At 47.9% G+C, this 10,815-nt stretch overlaps 1 long non-coding RNA gene across 1 annotated transcript; it reads right to left on the reverse strand.

The window, feature by feature from the left end:
* Nucleotides 1-3,997: 3,997 nt before the first annotated feature.
* LOC131487530 (uncharacterized) lies at nt 3,998-8,726 on the reverse strand. Its single transcript, XR_009249807.1, has 2 exons — nt 8,035-8,726; nt 3,998-4,208 (listed from the first exon to the last, which is right to left on the reverse strand). It is a non-coding gene; the product is annotated as an uncharacterized LOC131487530 (long non-coding RNA).
* Nucleotides 8,727-10,815: the final 2,089 nt, after the last annotated feature.

Here is a 10,815-nt window from a genome sequence, read left to right on the forward strand (position 1 = left end):
CCCAGAGGCAACCAACCCTGGACAGGAAAGGAAACGTCCAGCTCACTTCCAAGCCCAAGGTCCATGTTGGTCCTCTTTCTGAGGCACAGAGATCTGGGGAACATTTATGCAAGTCTGGAAGAATGCAGGAGGCCTGTCCTGTGAGATATGCCGTGGTGGGTCTGGGTCTACGGGACAGGGGGACATTTTCTGTGTTATGCTTCCCTTCCATTTGCCCCAGAACCTTCGGTAGAGCCCTGTTTGTAATTTCAGCCTGGTCTCTGCTCTACAAAGAGGCATTAAGGGAGGGAACTGCTCTACACCCAGGAGAGCGATGTCCTCTGCCCACCCTGTGGTCAGAGTAAGGTGACAGCGGTGCCCACGGAACAGGTCCCCCAAGGGGCCTCCACCTGCATGGTGGCAGGTTGAGGAATTGGGCCGGGGGCCCTGGGACCTCTCCTTAAGGCCAGCTCTCAGAAAGAACTAAGGCAAATGTTTCAAGAGATACCAATGTTCAGCCAGAAAGCCATTGGGAGCTTGTGATATCATAACTGAGGTTAAACAGAAACGTACGGGAGTTAAAGGGCCCCTAAATCCTCCAACCAGATGGTCAAAAACTGACCGCATTTATGCTACTTGGCTGCCCAATACTTGTCTGGTTTTTTTGGTCTTGTTTCCTGTGGTTGGAATAAGTCCGATTTTCCCAAGCCTTCCAGGCCCTGACTCCCTAGGCTTTCCATCAGTGTTTCTGCAAACTTTAATGACCATAGGCTCCCCAGGGGCATTTATTAAAATGGAGATTCTTGGTGGATCTCAGAGACTCTGATCCAGTAGGTCTGAGGTTGGTCTCAAGGTGTGAGTGAGTGAGTGAGTGAGTGAATGAGTGAGTGAGTTATTTATTTATTTTGGGAGAGAGAGAGAGAAGGCACCGGTGGGGAAGGGGCAGAGAGAGAGGGAGGGAGAGAGAATCCCAAGCAGGCTCCACACTGTCAGTGCAGGGCTCAAACCCACGAACCGTGAGATCTTGACCTGAGCTGAAGTCAGACACTTAACTGGCTGAGCCACCCAGGTGCCCCACAGGGATATGAGTTTTTAAAAGGCCACCCAAGCGCTTCAAATGCAGAAGGCTGAAGACCAATCCCAGTTGAAGCCAGTGGTTCTCCAACTTCAGCGTGCATCGGGATTCCCCACAGAGCTTGGTAAAGCACTGATTTCTGCCTCCTGATCGCCAGAGTTTTTTCAGTAGGTCTAGGGTAGGCCCAAGAATTTGCATTTCCAAGCAGTTCTCAGACAGCAATGGTACTGCTGGTCCAGGGGCCACACTTTGAGAACCTTTGCTTTAAGAGATTCACTCCTCTCCCCTCTCAATCCTACCTTTACTGGGAAAGAGTGATCATATTATGTTTAATTCTCCAGAGCTTTCCCACAAGGCACAACCGTCAGGGACCTGAACTACCGCAGGTCTGTCCTGGCCAAGTTGATTGGGGGCAGGTCACAGCTCTGTCCAGGCCATCAAACCAAAGTGTCAAGTAACTGAGTCCAGGAACAGATGTGACCACAACACTTACCTGAGCAAGAGGCCTTAAAAGTGGTTGGAATGGGGGTCTGGAAGGCCTGTCTTGAGGCGTTGACTTCTTAGCAGGTGCACCAGTCTTACTGAGATTCTATTTTACTTGGAGGGGTTTGGTGGTGAAGGATAGAGTCGAGGAAGACTACGGCAGGGGAACTAAAGTCCAAGCCACCTCTGAGAGCTGTCTTTGGAATGGGGGTGACTATCAGCCCAGGGTCAGAAAGGGAGAGGTAAGCCGAAAGAGAACAAAAGGTAAGAGTCAGGACACAGGAGACTCTCACGCAGTGGCTGAAATCGCAGGGAGGCAGGAACAAACAGGAGAGGAGTGGGTTCCAGCTCACAGGACGGGACAGGGCAACAGACCATTTGTAGAGACCGCCTGAGCCTTAAAGCCCCAGCTCTTGGGGGCCCTCAGCCCTGCCGACCTGCGTTCCCACCAGGCTGTCAGCCCTCCCTCCTGTTCCCTCCTCTGTCACCACAGTAGATCTGGGGGTGGCATTGATACATATAAATGATAAAGGAAAGTCCGGGATAGCGCCCCTCGTAGAGGGTGGTTCTCAAGGTCTGAGTATTTGGACAGAGGGTAAGGAGAATCCTAGGTGTCGCCTTCATTTTGGGGTTCCTTTTGTGGCAGGAGGTGTTAAGGGGTCAGAAAACTTGGAGCAAAGGAGCCCCAGCATAGTAAGGTGACATTCCGCAAAACAGGAAGCAAGGCAGTTGAGTCCCATCCTTCCCCCCATACACACACACGCGCGCACACACACACACGTGTGCACACACACACAGGCACACTTGTTCGAGCTGCGGTAATCACGAGTACCTTCTACCAAATATTTTCGGTTTTCCTCTTAGACACAAGACAGAATTGCATTTCCTAGCGCCGCCTCCCGCCCCAGAAATTTTGTGTGGCTGTGTGATTTGGTTTGAACAATGAAACGTAAACACTCCTCACACTTCTGTGAGAAGATTTCACGAGCCAGTGAGAGATTCGCTGCCATATTTTTACCTCTGTCTTATTGATCGGAGCAGCTTCTCCCTCACACGGGTCCCAGGGAGAGGTCCAGACAATCAGTGATACACATTTAGAGTGAGAAATTAAATTTCAAAAAATTTAAAAAAAAATAAAAAACCCACAACGCTTTGCTGTTTTAAGCACTGAGTCGGGGGGTGGCGGGGGGGGGGGGGCTTGTCACCCCAGCATCATGTGGTCTCTGCCACCTGATGCAGGGTACGTTGCTGGCCCTCTCGCCCGCCCCTGTCACATTTTCCCTGGGAACTAAGGAGGACTGGGAGAGATCTGAAGGTTAGGGAAAGACTCCGTATGAGCTCGGTGGAGACTGGTGAGACAGGGAAATTGAAAATCAGATGCGACAACTGTCAGAGAGGAGTCCCACGCCACCAGCACCCGCGCCCTCTCATTTATGCTTCATGTGTTTGTGCAACAAACATGAAATAAAAGCGATGCCATGCAGACCTGAGAGTTCTTCTAGTCTTGAAAAAACAAGGATGAATCGACACAGCCTCCATCCTGGGGAAGCCCAGGGTCTGGGTGGGCTGGGTGACACGGGTGACAGGCGTGAAAATAGATGGTCACTATGCAAGTATTATTTGAGACCCAAAGACAAAGCGCCAAGGGGAGCACCAGAGAAGAGTGACCTTCTGCCTCTGGCGGCTTTGTGGGCTTTGTGGAGGGCTTTGTGGAAAAGCCTGAGATGTATACAGAGTAGGAATCCATTAGCTTTCACAGGGTCTGGCCCCACCTGTGACTTCATGTGAGCCCAGGGCCCAGCCTCGTCTGACAGAGCAGGCCTCTGGCCCCTGGAGGTCATCGGCTGGCTAATGTTAGCTGTGCCAGAGAACAGCCTGTCCACAGGAACTTCACAAGGAGAATCGTTTTCAAGCTGGGGAACTAACAGGTTGTTCCCAAGACAAGCTTCATTGACCGTATCAAACAGAGTCAATTTTAGCACAACCCCTACTGAGGTGTTGATTGGCTGGGCCTCAGCTTTCAGTATTTTTCAGGAGGCCTAAACCCCGAGGAACCAGCCCAGTCTGGAGGAATAACGTAAGGATTACAGACCAATGCTGCACTCTGAGATGTATATGAGGACATGATGCAGAGTTTCCCAGAACCTGGGGGAGAGTTTGCTGTGCAGAAATGAATGCCACAAAGATAGATGATAGATAGATAGACAGATGATAGATAATATATGTGATCGACAGACAAGATAAATAGGTGAGTGATAAATAAATGATAAGTAGAATAAATGGATAGGTCAAAAGATAGGTAGATGATAGATGGTTGACAGATAAGTGATAGATAATTGATACATTAGCTATGGATAGATAGGTAGATAGATAACCAAAGTGAGAGTACGTAGCCTAAGATTTCTGGGGTCCCCTGGAGTGACCCAGTTTCTAAAACAAAAATGTCAGCACAGACTGCCATCATTTTTTCTGATCTGTTTTATCATCAAGTTTTACAAAGGTATGAAAATGAAGGGTTTTTTTTTATTTTGTCACATAATAGTTGCCTTTACTGAAAATATTTAGTGACATCAGATCAGGAAATTCCAGGTGTACACGTGGCCAGAAATCCACGCTGGGCTCCACCCAGGGACAGGCCTGACTTTTGCCATGGTAGAATGTGGTGGCATCTCTGGTGAAAGGAAATCAGAATGTCAATATATCTGAAAATACTTGGAATGTGATAGTGGAGGACACGTCCTTTCCCTGCCTCTCCCAGCCCTATCCCCCCCTGGATGTCAGAGGATAGACCATTTGTTGAAACTGAATCTATTTTACTAATGCTTCAAAATAATGACCCAAACTTCACCAAGACACCCTTTGCAGGGAAGAATGACTTGAACTCTTGAGGATGACTTAGTGAAACACCAGAGGCTCGGTGACACGCAGTCCCCTGCCTAGGACTCCAGGGATTGCATTAGAACAATCGACTCCCAATAGAAGAGATGCCAATGTGAAACAAAGTGCTGTCATCTGGATAGCAATTTGCCTAGCAAAGTTTGCCTTCCCGTGTGACAATCACCCCTTTCTTCAGGGACAACCACGAGGTCAAAACAACTAAGCGATTCTTTACATGAATACATACATTGGTTGTCGTCTTTGATAAATGGACAACCACCCAAACCTAAGGCTTTCTCTGCTTCTGTCTTTCCTCCTGATCTCTGCTTGGATTAATTTCTCTCCCTTTGTTCTTTCATTCATCTCTCTCTCTCTCTCTCTCTCTCTTTTTGATATTCATTCCTACTTGAAAAGACATGGGACTTTGGATCAAGTGCCTGCCACAATGTTTGTAAAATCCTGTTCCCAAAAGTGACACTAATGGCCTGTGGAACCTCTCTGGCCCTAATTACTTGGCAGTAGAAATCTCTGTGGGCTGCTTCTCCTGCAATCAGTTCGTCCTGTAATTACCACAAGCCCGAGTGGCTGAAGCCATGTGCTGAGAAAAGCATGGCATTGGGTCCCTGACATGCCTGCTGCTGACTTTATGTGTGCACGGAAAGGTAACAGAAAGGTGAAATGTGGAGCAGGAAGGGCCCACAGATTCCACACATTTTGAAAACCAAAGTCAATTTATAGAAAAAGGGAATTCATTTCTGCAAAACCAATACTATGCTTTGTTTAGGCCAAATCATCCAGTCTTGGTTGGTTTTAAATCAACTTGCCCAGAGGGAGGTCATGACATCTCGGCTCTAGAACTCTGCCACACAGGGACAAGACATCAGAGGACGCCAATGGCCTGTGGGCACGACTTGGCCTTGTCCAGCGCATGCTGCCCCAGAGCTGAACGTTTAACAGAAAACACACCAAACCGAAAATGAGCCACAATGCTAGTTTGTAGAGGCCTCTATCACTCCAAAAGTGTGGTGAAGAAGGCTCCGGAAGGGAAGAAAACCAGTCTTCTCTGTGGCTCTGTTCTAGTACATCGGGCTACTTTGGGCTAGAATTTTGCGAAATCTAATCACAGGCACTGGGTGGTCATCCTATGTTTCTCTGGGTTATGATTATTATTGAGCCGATCTCAGCCCTGTTTCTCATAGCTTCCAGAACTTGGAAGAGCACTTCCACTTTCGTAAGCTTTTAATTTGCCCTGTTTGAAAAGGTAGCACATCCTGCATGATAAAAGACATTCATGGCTGTATCCTCAGCACCTAGGACAGTGCCAGGCACAGCAGAGGCATTTGGTGCGTATCTATCACAAGGTGATTTAATGAAGTAGAATAGAGCACGTTATGGGGTAATTTGTTAACAGGCCTTGGTTTCCTTACTAAATGTTCCGGTAGTCATTCCACCACCAAATCCATTAATTCCACAAATATTCATGGAGAACCAGCTTCATGCCAATTTGGGACTCTGGGGCCAGGGTGGTGAGCCAAGCAGGCAACCGGCCTTGTTAAAGTCACTGAGAACCGTGGTCTCCACCCTTGAGCTGCTTATAATAGGGTGAGGGAACAGAACAGATCAGAAGCAATTAGAAAACAATTAAGCGTTAAATTATATGCCTCTGACTAGCCCAGGGTATTCTCAGAGGGAGACGATGCTAACGCAGTCATTGCTGTTTTCATGGAGGAGGTGGATCTTTGGCGGGGCCTTGAAGAACGCTCTGGATTTGGGAAGCAGAGCGCAGGGGCTGGAGTGGAACGAGCCTATTAGGCGGCAGCTACCTGGGAGCCACCCAAGGAAAGCTGAAGCCTTGAACATCCAGTTATACACTGGACCAGAATCGCTCCCAATTAAACAGCCGGAAAATGCTCTAAAGACTTAGAGATGCTCTAAATGCTCTAAAGACTTGGAGATAATAGCCACCTGCTGCCTCAGAGGCTAATTTCTCTTCCTCTAAAAGGCCAGGACGTGACCCTAGGGTTATTTCCTTCAGGTCACTCTGCTGGGGGAGAAGCCGGAGGCCTCCGCCAATTGCTGGCCCAGGCTGATTGCACGACAATCTCCTGGGGACAATCTTTCCCTGCCCTGCCCACAGTCTCCACCTCAGCAGCTCTGGGATGGGATCCAGGAATCTGTATGTTTTTAAAGTCCCCCAGGTGATTCTATTCATCAGCTGGGTTTAGGAACTACTCCCTTAGATTTATTTCAAAGACATTCCCTTTCAGGATGAAAGGGAAGGCGTCTAATAACCAAGAAAATAGATATGACTTCTACCTGCGAATCCCTGTACAACGGGCCCCCTGGAGAAGTCCCAGGGGGAAAGAAATCAATCCAACACATTCTACTTCCTTGACCCCCTAAATGAGTCAAAATGGTCAAAATTTGGCTAAAATGAATTAGATTTTGCTTTTACGGCAGAGGCCCAGCCTGATGAATGAAAATGAGAGATTTTCTTTTTATTTGAAATATTAGGAAGATGAAGCTGTGAGCAAACTGGAGCAAAGCCAGATTAAGGCCCTCACTTTTCTTACTTAGCTATGTCAGTTTGTGTCTCCAGTTCCAGAAAAATGTCCATCGGTGTGCAAGGTGTTCCAAGCGCAAAAAGCAGGAACAGCGTATCTCTCGGGCCACACACACTGCTGGGAGAATACTACCACATCCATCGGCATTAAGATTGTTGAACGGATGGGTCTTGTGTGCCATGTTCCATGTCTCCGTCTCTCCATCTTGTAGGAGGCGATGCCTATTAATGTTTCAAGATATGTTCCTCCTCTTGGACTCACCTGGCAAGTCCCCGGTTCTATCTTCTTTTATGTAGCTCATACACACTCTGCACTGGGGATGAGTTTGCATTTCTCTCTTTGTCTGGGTGTTCAATTCCTGTGACTATCAACGGGAGTTATGCGCCCAAAATATACCCGCAAATTTTTTCTTGGCCAACATGCACATATGTACCACGCGCACACACACACACACACACACACACACACACGGAGTTCCTCCTCTTCCCACCGTACTCTTGACCCTTGCTTAATCCAAGACACCAGCGTTCGATGTCTTTGTGACATTTCTAAAATCTGACTGAGGTTCCCTGAGGTCATCCGTCTACGTGGAAATTAACTAGCTTCTCCCATTCTGCAGCACTACTGCTTTCAGAGGGTCTTAATGGCTCAGAGGATGTACTTAGTCTCTGTAGACCTAACTGTATGACCTAGTTTATTATTCGTTCAGGATTAGTTCTGAACCGCTGGGAGCAAATCTCAATGTATTCATTATTTTCCGCTTAGAGCAGGCGATCGTGCAATGGCTTCCAGTTCCTGCCTGAAATGTGTCTCCGCATTGTTTTAACAGATAACCAGCCCAACAATTATCCCGGAGTTAGAGTAACGCTTAACAGAGGAGACGTTGCAAGTGCACACGTCAGAAAGCTCAGTCATAAATACTCCCATCATTATTGCTATGATGTCATGGCAATTTTAACATCTACTTTAATGATACATTAGGACTCAAGATTTGCCTCCACAACAACTGGTAAGTGCCAAAGGTAAGGCACGAACACCAGGGCTAATTATATCTACGGTCATGTTACATTCGTCACAATCCTACGGGGAAAAAAGCATCAAACTCATCATTAAGCTGAGAAGCTAGACTCCGTTTCCCTCGTATATGTGCCTTAGAAGGTTCAGAGCATTCTTTTCTGTTAGGATTCTTCTCTGTGACATCAAATATGTACTTTTTTTCCAGAGCTGCCATTATTCTGATGAGTTGGCACAGACATCAAAGGCCCTTTCTGGAGGCAACTTGGTGGCTCTATTCACTCAACGGGCATGTATAGAGCAGGCACGTCGTGCCCGGCACCTTGCAAGCGGCTGAGCATACACTGGTTAAAAACAGACATAGTTCCTAGTCTCATGAAGGCCCGGGCTAGCAAGGGAGACTCAAGTAATGACAGATCGACGTATATCCATCCAGAGGCCGCGCCGAGTGTTAGCACAGACGAACGGCTCTCTGAGACACGTGACAAGACACCTGGCCCGGGCTGGAGGTCACAGAGGGTGTGAGTGAGAAAGGGGTGTGCCTGAGCTCAGACACGAGGGATGGGCAGGATCAGGAAGGCCACAGGGGCGGCATGTGCAAAGAACGGGCGGAAGACACGGCCCTGTGATGCGATGTGCAAAGAAGACAGGTGTGGTCTGAACAGGAGCTTCCAGGACAGGTGCAGGTAGGACCTGGTGTGATGGAGCCTTGGGAGCCCCTTTCGAGAACGCTGTCTTTAGACAGCTGTCTTTAGAACGCTGTCTTTGCACTGGGGAGTGCAACTGGGACCTATCGAAAGTTTCGAAGAAAGAGCGACGCAATCAGACGTTCACCCAGGAGAAATGTTCAGGTAGCAACCTGGGAACACAATGAAGGAGGTGCAAAAGCAGAGGTAGACACGGAGACCAGTCAGGAAGCCAGCTGGGCCATGAGTAGCTGGCATCAGACTAGGAAAGTGGGTGGAGGGCAGCTGGAAAAAAAGGGACCGATGCAAGAGTTAAATAGGAGGTAGGAGAGGCAGGCATTGGGAATGATTGGATTTCTGGGTAGGAGGGTGGGCGTCAATAAGAACTTCTAGACTTTTGACTTGCATAATGTGATGGACGTGGTGTCCTTGGCTAGAAGTGGACCAGACTTGCTGGATGAGGTGGCCGTGAAGCATGTGAATGGTGATGCTGAGCAGCCATTTGGAGATCTGTGGATGAGAGATGTGAACCAGAAGACGTTTGGAATTCATCATTGTCTAGCTGGTCATTGACGTCACGGGCATAAACGAGTAAGACAAAAGAGAGAATAGGTCCACGGCCATACGACCCCGATGGGGCGCCTGGGTGGCTCAGTTGGTTAAGCATCCAACTCTTGGTTTCGGCTCAGGTCATGATCTCAAGGTTTGTGGGTTCAAGGCCTGCGCTGGCCCCGGGTCGGGCCTTGAGTCGGGCCCCGGAGTAAGGCTCTGCACTGACAGCTCAGGCCTGCGTGGGATTCTCTCTCCCTCTCTTTCTGCCCCTCCCCCATTTGCTCTCTCTCTCTCTCTCTCTCTCTCTCTCTCATGCTCAAAATAAATAAACACTAAAAAAAAAAAAAAAGAAAGAGAGAGAGAATAGAAGGAAACTTGGGTTTCTGGAAAATAATTCTGCCATGTAGAAATGGTATGAGTCACGGAACTTGAAATCAACGTTCCTAAATTTAATATGCACACCGGTTCATTGTTCTATGCAATCCATGATTTTAACAGCTAAATCAAAGGGTCATTGCTATTTCTTCGTAAGAGAAGCCTTCAGAAGTAGGCTTAATTATGGCGAACCACTAATAACACAGGATTCCAATTTTTTTTAAAGTCATTTATCACAAAGTTTCGGTCAAATGTGCTTACTTGTGCCTTGGTCCGTTCCGAGAGATCAGGCTGACTCAGCGAAGCAGGAGGCCGGCTCAGTGTCTGTCGTGATTAAGATGGAATGGGCCCCAGAGTTTTACTTTCGTGGCTCTCTTCTACAAAATCAAAGAAGCGTGCTCCAGTCTCTCTGCACATTTATCTTGCTCACTAATTTTATTAACCTCTATCAGGCAGGTCCAGGATACATATGATCTTGGGGCAAAGATCTTTATTTTTATTTAGCAGCCCCCTGAGAACATGTTGACGGAGGTACAGTATAATTACCAGTCCTTTAACTCACCAGCCAACTTTTTGTCCTCGTAAACAAATGCAAATTCGGGTTCTTGAACACTCTTGAAAAGTAGGCCTTCCTTCCTCTCTCTTCCCAGATAGAGTTTTCTATAATCAAACCGCTGTGTAGCCTGCATTTTTTTTTTATGTTGCTTTTCACTGGGAGGCATTCCCAATTTCCCAGTGGACCCAGTCACTCCCACATTTTGGCCCATCGTGGCTCACGCCAGGCTGGGAAATAAAAAGATGTGAAGAGATAGGTATTTCTTCCTAAGTCAGAATGTCTCAGTGGGCAGCACCACGCCCCAGAAAGTGGTAGAATGTAAGATATGTACCATCATACCATGGATGTGAATTTTCAGAACCTGGTGGCCCAGAAGCTGCTGCCAGACTTCAGAGGAAGCCATCTGCAACTCTGACAACTATATTCACACGGACTACAATTCACAGCCTTCGGCAATCCTTTCCACTTCTTCAATGCCTTGTTTCCTCTCTTGCCTCTGGATGTGTTATCTGCTCCTGTCCAGGATCTTCTTTTCCCCAGTCCTGCCTCTTGGTGGAACTCAATCTTATACCTCCAGCCTCGGCTTAGCTCTCCCTTCTGGGAATCCCCTGGTCCCCTCTCATCCTTTAAAGCTCCTGTCACATTGTTTCCATG

This window comes from Neofelis nebulosa, chromosome 1 (genome assembly GCF_028018385.1).
Source record: "Neofelis nebulosa isolate mNeoNeb1 chromosome 1, mNeoNeb1.pri, whole genome shotgun sequence".
Taxonomy (NCBI): domain Eukaryota; kingdom Metazoa; phylum Chordata; class Mammalia; order Carnivora; family Felidae; genus Neofelis; species Neofelis nebulosa.